The sequence below is a fragment of the Leptonychotes weddellii genome, chromosome 5, assembly GCF_054177405.1.
Source record: "Leptonychotes weddellii isolate Sample4059 chromosome 5, ASM5417740v2, whole genome shotgun sequence".
Lineage (NCBI taxonomy): Eukaryota > Metazoa > Chordata > Mammalia > Carnivora > Phocidae > Leptonychotes > Leptonychotes weddellii.
This window is the reverse complement of record NC_138373.1, coordinates 47,505,517-47,519,238: the sequence shown is the minus strand read 5'-3', so window position 1 is coordinate 47,519,238 and position 13,722 is coordinate 47,505,517. Positions and strand designations below refer to the sequence as shown.

At 44.5% G+C, this 13,722-nt stretch overlaps 1 protein-coding gene across 12 annotated transcripts in view; it reads left to right on the top strand.

Annotated features, from left to right (window-relative positions):
• FRMD4A (FERM domain containing 4A) overlaps positions 1 to 13,722 on the top strand; it is a 330,684-nt gene that overhangs the window by 49,615 nt on the left and 267,347 nt on the right. The gene's annotated exons all lie outside the window — the stretch shown is intronic.

Below are 13,722 nucleotides of genomic sequence, written 5' to 3'. Positions count from 1 at the left end.
CCCCAGCCCAGACTGAGAGAAAGGACTCGGACCTTACTGGGGGTTGTGAAGGCAGAGTAGTAATGGGCAGCTCTTCCCCTGACTGCTTCTCGAAGGGAATGTCACTAGCTCTTCCTCCGCTGGTGGTTTTTGCAACCTAGTTTCCCTCATTAAGTCAACTTGAGTGGTTTTGCTCTCTCAGTTAGCTGGCTTACCCCACTGCTTGGAACCAAGGACATACAGCTGGCCTTTGTATTTTTAGGCGTAATTTGGCAGCATATAATCCCTTAATGAACTGTAATTGCTAAACAGTACAGGGCCATGTGGCCACCCCTCCCCTGGCCCCACCTCATGGAATGTCTGGACTTGCCTTGGAAAGGGACGTTTCTTTGGAAGACACGCCCAAGAGCCCTGTGTTGACTTCACAGAGGGACATAACCCTCCAGGACTCCCAGTCCTGCTTCTTCATCACCTTGTTGGCAGATGGGGTGAACGTGGTTCAAGTGGTTTCTGGGAATGAGATCTTTTTCCAGAATTCTTGTGTTTGAAGGGCACATACCTGGAGTTTTACTACAAATAGCAAATCTATCTGTAATATATCACAAAAGAAACTTGAGAGCAGTCTTCCCAAATTGGACAGCAGTCTGAAAAATGTATACAGTGTTTCCAAATGATGAGTTGTGAATCTGAAAGAATTCTGGAAAAAATCTCCCAGATGGGAGATTCAAGTAGTCATGTGGCTGGTTTGTCCATTTGAAGCTTTTCCTGAACCCCTGGTTGGCGTTTGGTATAATTCCTTAGGAAAATTCTGTCTTCCCAGTTGTTACCGTGATTGCGCATGAGTTTGGGGGTCCTGACCCCTTACCCCGGTCTCCCAATTTACCTCTTGTTTGTCTCCTCTCATGTCTCATCAAGCTATATAAAAACCAAGACTCTACATCAGGGAAGCAGGGTGAGCTAGCCCCACCCAGGGGGCTTTTACAGAACTTCCTTTAACATTGTGAGTGTCCTGAGGAGAACATTGGATTATTGGCCACCAGGCCTGGGAAAAACAAATTGTCTCTGCTCAGCCTCAGGTCAGTTCACCAGCCCTGTGAGAAGCTAGCTAATCGCACCTCAGCCTCATTCACCACCTGTCTCTGGCTGAGCCGGGCTGGTCAGCCCAGGGGCAGATGCCTGTAACCCGCACAGCCTTGTCCACAGCCAGCAGGTAATGCCCACACATACAAGCGGAATCCAGTCACTGAAGGGAGAGCCAGGATGGCAAGTCTAAACAGTTCACTAACCCAGATGTCCAAGGTGGCCAGTCAGCAGTCTGCAGAGCCAAGCTGAGGAGTAGGGAGTAGGTAGGGGAGCCCAAAGCCCAAAGCACCTGGCCGGAATGAGTTCCAGACAGGACTTACCATCCCCCTGTTCCCAGCCCCCACTCACATAGGCAAGCAGGGTTGGTTTAAAAAGACATTTAAAATAAAATACAGGCTCATCCTCCAAAGGTCACAGCCTCCTGGGGAAGAGTCAAGAAACCAAATTTTGTTTTTGACTAATAGAGTCTTCAAGGAAAGAGCAGAGAGAAACTAACTTTGCTCAGGGAAGACTTTACCAGAATATCTTTTATTCTCTCATAGCCTTTGCTTCCTTCCTTCTAGAGCAGGGATGATAGTTCAAAGTGGTGCGCGGATTAAGTAAGGGCACGTTCATGAGAGTGTGTTTCACATACGAAAGCATATACAAGTGGGATGTGCTGTTTTTCAACAAACTGTCCTCTTACTGTTTTCTATCTTGGGAAAAAATTTATCAAGATTGTCTTTATTGGTGATAAGGTGACTAATGGCCATTCCTATATATTTTGTTTAGTTAATTGGAGAAAAGTCTGTGTGTTCTCCCTTATTCACACCCTGCTACCATCCTCATGACACTCTGGTACCAGGGGTGGGTGTGTTTCACACTGAGCAATCTGGACACAGACTCCCCAGATGAGGAGCTCAGACCCACAAAACCGCCCCCACGTGAGATGCCAGTCACAAGTAGTAGGTCCCAGATTCCCCAAGACTTGGCCACAAATCGGAGGTTCCCTGGACCCCCTTCCTGGATTCCATCGTTGCTAGAACAGCTCACAGAACTCAGGGAGACACTTCTTACGTTTACCAGTTGATGATGTGATAAAGGATGTGACAAAAGATGATGAAGAGATACATAGGGGGCGTCTGGGAGGATCCTGGGTTCCTGTCCCCTTGGAGAGTTTGGGTTGTGCCACCTCCCTGGCAGGTAGCTGTGCTCACCACCCTGGAAGCTCTCCGAACCCCAGGACTTTTGGGATTTTAATGGAGGCTTTTCCAAGAAGGCTTGATCAATCATTAAGTCCATTTCCAGCCCCTCTCCCCTTCCTAGAAGATGGAAGGGTGGGGCTGAACATTCCAAGCTTCTAATTATGGCTTGGGTTTCTGGTGAGCAGCCCCCATCCAGGATCCCACCCAGAGTCACCTCATCAGAACAAAAGACACTGCTACCACCCAGGAAATTCCAAGGGATTTAGGAGCTCTGTGTCAGGAACCAGGGTCAAAGACCAAATATTAGAACAGAAGATGTTCCCCGTGCTCTTACCACTTAGGAAAACTACAAGGGTTTTAGGAGCTCTGCGCCAGCAAGCAGGCGCAGAGACCAATATATACTTTTTTCTATTATTTCATAGCAATGGTTTCATGGTTTACAGTCTCTCTGTGGCCCAGAGTGATAGCTATCAATCCTGGCTGAACTTTAGATTCAATTAGGAAGATTTAGAAACTCCCCATACACAAGCCTGACTCCCAGAGATTCTGATTTAATTGATGTGGGATCTGGGCATTGGTTTGTTTTTAAAGCTTTCCAGGTGATTCTAATGTGCTAGAGGGTCCTTGAGCAGAGAGCCTCATTCTACTGTCAGAGAGTAAGCAGATACTTGCAAAACCTCAATAAGCAGCAGCAGAATCACAGGGGGGCCACTTTAAAATATACACACACATACATTAATTTCATGAGACCCACCTTAGACTTAATGATTCAGAATATCTAAGCACAGGGGCTGGCACTCTGTATATGATCCACGATATTAGTAGGAACCACTAATGGAAGACAAAAAGCACTGTGACCCCTAAAAAGTGAGGGTTATAATTAAGGATGAGATCATCATGAGGATGAACTCAGTTCAAATTAAGCCCATTGCGTGGCACATGCAAAGCACTCCGTAAATGTGAGCTGCTTTTATTATTCCAAGAATGAACGTGATCATGTGAGATCACGCAGAGGGTATCATGTTAGTCAGCATGTAGTGACCCCATCTAGAACAGGACTCGACTACAGTCCCTGGGGGAATGCCCCTCATTCCCAGATCCCCATCATGCTCCAGCTCGAGGTCACACCGCTGGGAGCACCGGGCTCTTCCCTGCAGGGACCTCTGCCTTTCCACAGTGGTTGGCTCCCAGCACTTCTTTCCCACATCCCTCTCTCGGACAAGGGTTCATCGTGGAGCCTACAATCGATATAGAATCTATAATTCTATAATTGGAGGGGGGGAGTTTTGAAAGAAAAATGACTTAAAAATTATGCAAACTTAGGTGTGAATGGAAAATCACAGCACACTCAAATGGAAGGCAGCAGACAAATACCGTAAGCATCACAAAATCCAGAGAAATGACATGTCTGTTAATTAACTGTTATCCTTCTTTGTCCTGCATCTTTTGACTGCCTTACTCTTTTTTTTTTTTAAGATTTTATTTATTTATTTGTCAGAGATAGAGAGGGAGTCAGGCAGAAGGGGAAGCAGACTCCCTGCTGAGCAAGGAGCCCGATGCAGGACTCGATCCCGGGACTCTGGGATCATAACCCGAACTGGGGGCAGACGCTTAACCAACTGAGCCACCCAGGTGTCCCGACTGCCTTACTCTTTGATCTCTTCTTCACGAGGAAATCACTGTCTTCCTCTCGCACAGCGGAGCGGAATGTGCCCCCCCATTACTGTTACGTTAGAAATGTTTCAGGCACACTCGTTGTTGGAAATAGTGTGCAAATTTTTAGAATTGCTGTCAAATTTGGAAAGCCTTCTGCCAAGCTTCGTTTCCATATGATCTGTTACCTAACATACTTGTTTACAGTAAGGGCACAGGTGTGTGCCCTCTAAACACAGGAATTCTGGGAAAATTCGATTACATCCTATTCCCTTTGATAAGAAAAAAAATTATAGGGTGCTTTTGTAATTGTGTATGTTGTATATTATATAAACTCCTTACAGGGGGAAAAACTTCCACTTTCGACTAGGTGTTATGAGAAACAATCTCTTATAATTTTACTGGTCTGGTGGTTGGAAGGTTTCTCCACAGACTAGCTTCTGGCTCCTAGCATTTTATTTTATTTATTTTTAAAGAGATTTTATTTATTTATTTGAGAGAGAGAGCACAGGCAGGGAGAGGGGCAAAGGGAGAAGGAGAAGCAGACTTCCCGCTGAGCAGGGAGCCCCCCCCCCCACCACCACGTGGGGCTTGATCCCAGGACCCTGAGATCGTGACCTGAGCCAAGGCAGATGCTTAACTGACTGAGCCACCCAGGTGCCCCTTGCTCCTAGCATTTTAAACCTTATTTCTCCTGTGTGGGTGGAGGTCATATACCTGTCCACAGCCAGGTGCTGTAACATGGAGTAATATCTGCATAAGGTCTCTCTCTGGACTGTCGTGAATGACACAAGATGTCGGCACCTAGGGGTGAGGAACCTGGCTGGAATCCATTTCCACACTGGTGCAGCTCATTTCCATCTTTTCATAGCTGGAAATGACTGTGAACCTCATACATACATCCCACTAAACTCAAACTACGAGTACCTCAACTCAACTTTACCCTTAGCTTTATTCCAAAAATGCCCACAGCCAGTCGGATGCTACCTGATCAAGAGGGGAGGTTTAACAGAGGGGAAGTCAGTGAGGAAAGAGCCATGAGTCATAACTGATGACAATTAAAATAGCTCATTTATGCAAATATGAGTAGGTGCACATATTGCTAGGAATTGTCCCGGAGACCTAGGAGAGACCAAGAAGCGAGGAACCCTGGAGTTTAAGCTTCGCGATGAATGCATCCCTTACCCTCCCAGCCACCCCCCCAACCTCCCGGTTGTGCAGTATGAATTATAGGAAAAATAAAATAAATAAGACCAACAACCTGAATTATTGCCGTGCCATAAATTGCCTCTGGCCCCGAAGATGGGGATCACATATGTATGGCATGTGTGAGCCTGTTTTAGATTGTGATTTTTTTAAGTTGGATGTCATCAGTTTTTAAAATTGTTTTTTATCTTTTTATTTTTGGTCTATTTCTAGAAACTGCACCCTTCATGAGAGTTGTCAACTTTGTTTCTGCTTTTTATTTTCTGATGCCTGCTGAACAAAGCACAAAAGAGGCCACATACTTGGTCCTCCTGATTTTAGGATAGAAGCTGTATCAGAAAGAGTAGGAGTAGAAAAATGTCCCAGGGCACATTCCCACCTTCCTCTGAGAAGTGTGTTCTGTTCCATGGTTTTCAAATTATCTGTATTCACCCATCACCGCTGCTTCTGGGAGGAAATATGGACAAGTGGCTCTCATGACCACCCAAGTGTCAGGAATCAGGAAAGAGTCCTTTTTAAATTATATGTACCAGTTTCATCCCAGGTCTCTACCCCTAGCTCTTTGTGGCCCAGAGTCAGGCCTCCAATGACCTGGATACACACACACACACCGTCAGCTAATCCACAGACGGGCCCTACCATCCTGGGATGGGGTTCATCGTCAGCGAGAAAGTTTCGTGTGTCTTCTTCCTAGTAGAAAACATGTTTCTGAAACTGAGAGGTTCTAGAAATTGAACTATTTTTTTTACTTTTATTTTTTTATTGTTATGTTAATCCCCATACATTCCATCATTAGTTTTAGATGTAGGGTTCCATGATTCATTGTTTGTGCATAACACCCAGTGCTCCATGCAGAACGTGCCCTCCTCAATACCCATCACCAGGCCAACCCATCCTCCCACCCCCCTCCCCTCTAGAACCCTCAGTTTGTTTTTCAGAATCCATCGTCTCTCATGGTTCATCTCCCCCTCCCATTTCCCCCCCTTCATTCTTCCCCTCCTGCTATCTTCTTCTTTTTTTTTTTCTTAACATATATTGCATTATTTGTTTCAGAGGTACAGATCTGGGATTCAACAGTCTTGCACAATTCACAGCGCTTACCAGAGCACATACCCTCCCCAGTGTCTATCACCCAGGAAATTGAACTATTTTGAAAGTGCAATGTTGTCCGCTGTCCGCATGACTAGTTATAGTGAGGACAGTGCTACGTTCTCCTAATGACGCGCCAGTCCTCTCAAATGAGATTGGGTTTTCAGTGATTCATCTGTATCTTCTGAAACAACTAACTCAACCAATCTGGGGCCAGTGGGTTTTGCCGTGATTCCAGCAAACGTTTCCACATGTGGAAAGTTAGGCTTTGATTCTCAATTTGCTATTTTTGCTGTTCCCCTTTCATCATTGTGTTATGGCAATGTATGTTTTCAAAGGGCTGTGCCCTTTGTATTATTTAATGCCTACATATGGCGTGGGGCTTAGCCTTTTCTCCAGTGATCTATACCATGTGTTATGGGTAAAGGAGGGGGAAAAAAGGAAGGCTTTCACCAAGAAGAACAATTAGCTAATTTATCCTATGTCTTTCTAAGTTTTGTCAAGTCTGCCCATTTGTGTGTTTTAAGGTTTCCTCCACTCACTGGTTGGCGCCTGTCAGTAAAGGATGATGTGTTTCCATTTCCACCAGGGCTTGAATGTCACACACCCTGTCCTTTGCAACAGTATGTTCTTACATTGACACGGAAGCACGTCTCTGCAATCAGACCGGGAGTAAAACTCCCATTCTTGGCTTTTCTAATTCTTTGATGTGGACAGAATTTACAAACAATGTAAGAACTCGATTTTTACTTTGTTCATAAAATATTTCTTGAGTCTGACATGGGGTATGTTTTCATCCTCCTGGAAGGCATTTTCCTTGGTTCCAGTAAGAAACTAATACTTTGGAGGTTTAAAAAGCCGTCAGTTACTGCTTCAACCATCTTTCACTTTGGTTCAGTCCCTCCCAACACATGCTAATCTACTTTCAAAGCACTGTGCAAATCAACTCAGAATTTTAGCATTGGACCAATATCAGACCACCTTTGGATGACGAGAGCTTCTAAATTCTACCTAGGTGGGGCCTGCGGATAGTAATCCCATTAGAAGGGGAGTAGCCAATTTTTCACTTAAATTGTATATTTGGGCATCTCTGGGTTGGGGCTGATGGAGTCCAGGGGGGCCCTAGTTTCTCTGCCATCTCCATGAAAACATGATATTTAGCTAAACAGAGATTTTTTGCCTAACATCCTCAGAATGTCTTATTCTTCACAAACTGATATCTTTTCAAAATCCCATCCTTTGAGAGACAATTTTTCACACTTCTTACCTTTAAGAGAACTACACAGGCATATCTTTTTTATAGTTTACCCAGTGCTTTCAAATGCTTTCCCTTCTTTTAGGTTCTCCACACCACTGGGAGGTGTTATAAGTAAAGGGCATCACATCGAGGCTCAGGGAAGCTTGTGGCTGGCCTCTTTTGGGGAAGGACCTCAGGAGCAGTGCTGGACATTTGCTCTGGGGCAATGCCCAGCTATGCATATTCGAGCTGATTCTGAATAGCCCCTTCAAGAGTCATTTGGAAAACGATGATCAGCAGCAGCTGCTGGAGCCAAGTCTTCAAAGTTACATTTCCAGCTTTTACAGCGAATCTGGGTATGGCCTATGTCTGCCTCAGTTTCTCCACTTATTAAATGCAGGTTCACTCATTCATTCATGTGTTTGTCCATCAATCTAACAAATAATGAGCAAACACCTCCTATGTGCGAGGTATTGGCTATGTTCTGGAGATGGGGTGGTGAACAAAACCAAACATGATTCCATATTCTTATAGAGGTTGTATACCAGTGGTGGAGATCTGACAATCATTCATTCACTCAGTAGTGCTAGTGTAATAATTACAGAAACTCAGGTGAAATTACACTTGTGGTCAATGCTCTGAGGACAAGGTACCTGGTGAACTTGCCTGTTCTTAGATATGTTCAGGGAAGTATTCCTGAGGACATAACACATGAGCAAGTGGGAGTGAACAAGGCAAAGGGGTAGGAGTGAGACGGGCAGGAGTAACACTAGCTACTGACCCAAAGTTGCTGCAGTAGGCAGAATAAGAATACTGAATTTGTTAGGCCCATCAATCACATGCCCTTCTTTAATAAGTGCAATGTGTTTTATATCATTTACAATAACAGTGAGCATACAGCTTGACCAGTGTGGCCACTGGATGCTCTTCACTTAGTGTTGTCCTAACCCACTGCTGGACCTTCTGAAAACCAGCTAGGCTATTTGGGAAGGCCCACCAACCAACCTCAGCTGGAAATTTTCTTCTTTGTCAAGACTATGAGCTCATCCCCACACCAGATGGGTTCCCAATAAATGATGATTGTGCAATCTGATTATTTTCATGTCATGCTGACTCCCTTTGGAAGATGGAAGCAGGGTACATGGTCCCTATCATCTTTCCAAGTGAGAGGAGAATTTCCTCATTGGGGCTGTACACCCTGCAGATTGAGAGAAAGCATGCACTTTAGAACTATATGGTCATTCTGCCATATCTCCACGAATAGTAACTTTTCAACTGTGGACAATCGATTCATTTTTATCATAGGGCACATCAGTTAAAGTAACTTGGGCTTCTGCAGCAGGTAGCTTGGAAACCTAAGCGACGTGACATGGCAGAAATTTAGTTCTCACTCATAGTAAGTCCAACAGTACCCTGGTTGGTAGACAGCCTTCCGTGGGATCACTCAGGGTAATCTTGGGACTTTGCCCTCCTCTAGGGGCCCAGTGACCTATTCACTTACCAAAAGAAGACAGAAGGGAAGCACCCATCAGACTTTTTTAGGTGTCAGACCTAGCCGTGGTGGTCTTCCCTTCTGTTCACATCCCATTGGCCTGAACAGTCACATGACCACCGCCAACAGGGACGCTGGGAAGAGCAGGTGCATGGGCAGCTGGCCCACCTACTGCAGAGGGTCAGCTTAGCCTGGGTTAAGAAAATGTCCCCTGGAGTCAGTGTAAGTCCCAATTTTTAGACCAAACCTCCTCTATAAAATGGAAATAAAAACTCTGGAATGAGGCATTATATATAAAATACTTAGACCATGCCTGATAAATAGTAAGAGCTCAGTAAATATTAAACCATTATTATCAATGTATTCATTTGCTACAAAGTAGAAGCAAGTTTGCAGATATCTAGTCATGTTGTATCAGCTCATCTGAGAAGTGAGCGGGGATACAAAACAATATTTCTTAATTTCTCGAAGAAAGAAAAAAAACCCTCAATTTCCAAAATGTGTATAGGATTGTGATTCATGAGCTTCCTTTTAAGTTTCCAGGGGAAATTTGAGGAAGTCTCTTGACGGACAATTCTGTCGGAAAATAAACAAGCTGCGACCCAAGCTTATAAGCAGGCAATTTGGGTGTTTCAGGTAGCAGATGCCACTGGGGACTCAGAGCCGAATGCAAGTCACAGGGTAGTGGGTCCTAGGAATCTGAAGGGCCCTCTGTTCTCTCCTCCCCGAGGAGCCTGGATCCAAGCTCGGGGGCCGCGTCTCCCACACCATGTGGCTTTGTTGCTGTTTCCCTAAGGGAGCATTCTGTTTGTGATTTCCCTGTTCTGGGGAGGCCGCTGTGGCTTTTCCACAGCGTCTCCGGGTCTGGGCCAAATAACCTGCCGTGTGTTTTCTCTCTTGGCCAAGAGCTCAGGGCACCCCCAAGCATTTTCTGAGCAAGAGGAAGTGCTTATTGATATTCTGCCCTGGGGGGCAAATTGCAGCTGAGGGCTCTGATCCAGGCATGGTAGCAGACAGGGGATGAAATGCCAGCTTTCACTGTGTGCTCGGGGTTGGAATCGGGGACACGGATGAGGTTGGCGTGGCCTCCTTTTAGCAACCGATGTTATATTTAGTTTGCCTCCCACGCCCAGGAAGCCTTAGGTAAACCCTTGGAAAGAATTGGCTCAGCCGTTGCAACACGGCCTGGCCCTCCTCCAAAAGCTCTCTGCAGGGCATGCAGAGCGTATCACCTGCTGATAGCAAACCTTAAAGGAAAAAAAAGAAATTCGCAGCTTCTGAATTTGGATCGACATTATCAGATAACCATGGCAGGGAGGGAATCGCTGAGAGAGGATTCTGAGAATTCCAGCCAAAGCTGTCTAATAAAATTCCCATATTTAATCCACTTTATAGAATAAAACACTTGGGGTGCTGGGGAATCTTGTTAGGGTAGTCTAGAGTGAGCCCTTCTGTTCTGTCAAGGCTACATCACAACCACCCAAGGGAAATACTTGTCTAGACTGGTTATAACTATAAAAAGTAAAATAAATTAAAGGTGTTTCTTTGGTTCCAAGTCCTTTACATATACATTAATTCTCCCAAGGATCCTCTGAGGTAGCTACTATGATTACCGCAGTTTACAGAGAAGACATGGAGGTTAGGTCACCCAGCCCCAAGGTCACCTAGTGACTAAGAAACAATCTCAGGCCAGATTTGCATCGGCTCTTCATCACTGGGTTTAGAAATTGTAGAAAACGCCAATAAATATACTGCAATATCAACCTGTACCAGCAGGAGGACCTTCCTGATGCCCACCCTGGCTCTCACCTCGGTCATGACGAGTTTCGGGTCAACATGGCAGCTGTGTATTCGGTAATCCTTAATACACGGTCTTTGGGTTGCCTTTCTCCTCTTCTGAAACTACTTGTCTGCACTTTCTTTGTTGTGTTAGGAATGGAAGGGTAAAAATAGAGCTCTTTCCCAAAAAAATCCCTGTGAAATACCCAACTTCTGCCTATAAGCCTAGATTCAATTGCTTTGGTCTAAGTTAGATTTTATTTATTCCAGAGAGAGAGAGAGAGATTGAGCATGCAAGCATGTGGCAGGGGTGGGGGTGCAGAGGGAGAAGCAGACTCCTCGCTGAGCAGGGAGCCCGATGCGGGGCTCTATCCCAGGACTCTGGGATCATGACCTGAGCCGAAGGCAGGTGCTTAACTGACTGAGCCACCCAGGCGCCCCAAGACATTCTGGATGATAATAGCTGACATTAATTTATATGAGCACTTTTCATGTATATATTGAATCCTCAAGGCAAACAAATGAGGGAGATACCATTATTGTCCAATGCTATGCACAAGGAAGCTTTAAGTCAGTCACTCAAGATCAAACAGCTAGTGAGTCGTAGGGCCAAGATTCAAACCCAGTCCTTTTGAGTTCAGAATTCAGGGTTTGAAGCACTCAGCAGTGCAGCCTACACGGGAATGCAACATGAGAATCTGCTGCCTACAAAGCTCTTGCTGAGGCGTGGAGTCCTCACATTATCTCCCTTTTCCTGTTTTAGTTGCCTACTTACCATTCCTGTGGCCTCATGAATCACAAATGCAAATGTTCCCAGCTTGTATCATTGTTGTTTTCATCAATCAAGTATTTCTTGATTGGGGCAGGGGGACATGGGAGTGGAACCATAAAGGAAGCTTAGAGCTCTAGGGCTACATCTCAGTTTTACCACCTGCTAGTTGTATGACCATTATCTTGTTAATGAACTTCAGTTCCCTCCACTGTAAAATGAGCATAAATGAGACCCCAAAATGTTGTTGTCATGAGTGAGATATTGCATTGCAAAGCTCTTAGCATGGTTCTGGGAGACAGTAAGCATTCAATAAAAAAAAAAAAAAGGTAGCCACTGTGTTGACACTGTTTTTTACCTTTCAATCAACCAACATTTATTGAGTTCCATGCCAGTCAGTGTGCTGATACTGAGGGAGAGACACAAAAGAAGAGGATAAGATATTTGCGGCAACTTCCAAAGCAGCTGGGGAAATCAGTCAGGCAAGTGGGGGAGAGGTAATGGCCATGCCTGGTAGGAGTCGAAGGAGGCCAGGAGAAGGTCAGACGACAAACACTGCTGGATTTCCGGGGTGCTCAGAGCAGGATTCAAAAAGAAGAAGAGACAGGATTTGTCCATGCTGTAGTTCAGGGGAGGGTTTCCACATAGAAGAACAGTGCAAGCAAAGAGGAAGAAGCATACAACATACCCACGTTACCATATATGATCAACCTCCTAAGTAGCTTACGGTAGGGGTGGGGGGTGGGAAGGGGGGCAAAGAGATACAAGGACACAAATCAGAATGAATGGAACGAGGAACAGAAGGCAGAAAAAAGCTTATGATTTGCTCAACCGTATGAATTACTATTGCAGCCAGAAATAACACCAAGGATTCCCAGTTCCTAGCTAGATTCTCCCTAGGAGACACTGTGCGTTCCCAGCAAAGGAGGGGTTTACACTACCTCCTTTTTCTCTGGACTCTGCTTGTGATAAAGTACAAACCAAAAAGAAGGGGTAAGATCCATAAACATCAACAGTTGGACAGTATAGCCCGTCAGAGGTACCTGCCTGTTTGTTTAATCTTTCAGCTTCACGACAGATTTGCCTTTGCACACACACATCTGGGTGGAATCAGAGCCATCTGCTAGAGAGGGCTGGTCTTGTCATTTATAAACTGTTTGGGTTACCCTCTGGTTCAGGGTCTGCTGACTCTTTTCACAACTTTCCAAGCCAGTGATTTAACAAGAATGTTCTGGACAAGCAGACACTCAGTTCTCAGGCCGGGAGGAAGTGCCCAGTGTGGAGGCGGGAGGGAGGATCAGAACCAAATGTGGAGTTCCTGGTGAATCTCAGTTTTCAAAAATGCTCAAATCTCCTGCTTTCTGCCCCTCCCAGGCATTTGCTGAGGGCCAAGACTTGGGAGTAGTTCATTTGCTTTGTTTTCTCATCCAGCTTTGTGCTGTTCTCCAAATTGCTCATGCTGGTCAGAAATTCATGTGAATTCATTTGCATCTTAAAACTCACTGCCAAATCAATTCACAGTTTTCTGTGCCACTGGGAAAAATACACAGCCATACACTCCCAATTATTTTCTTTTTCCTAGCTAGTGATTTTATTTTTTTTCCCAGTTGCATTGAGATATAATTGACATAAGTACTGTATAAGTGTAAGGTGTACAACACTGTGATTTGACTTACATATATCATGAGATGATTCCTACAATAAGTTTGGTTAACATACATCATCTCATTAGAAAGAAAGAAAAAAGAAGGAAGGAAGGAAGGAAGGAAGGAAAAGAAAGAAAGAAAAAAAGAAGAGAGAGAAGGAAGGAAGGAAGAAAGAAAAAGAAAGAAAGAAAGAAAAAGAAGAGAGAGAGGAAGGAAGGAAGGAAGGAAAAGAAAGAAAGAAAGAGAGAGAAGGAAGGAAGGAAAAGAAAGAAAGAAACAAGAAAAAGAAAGAAAAAGAAGAGAGAGAAGGAAGGAAGGAAGGAAGGAAGGAAGGAAGGAAGGAAGGAAGGAAAAGAAAGAAAGAAAGAAAAAGAAGAGAGAAAAGGAAGGAAGGAAAAGAAAAAGAAAAAGAGAAAGAAAAGAAAGAAAGAAAGAAAAAAAGAGAGAGAAAGAAGGAAGGAAGGAAAGAAGGAAAAGAAAGAAAGAAAAGAAAGAAAAAGAAGAGAGAGAAGGAAGGAAGGAAGGAAAAGAAAGAAAGAAAAAGAAAAAGAAAGAAAGAAAGAAAAAGAAGAGAGAGAAGGAAGGAAGGAAGGAAAAGAAAGAAA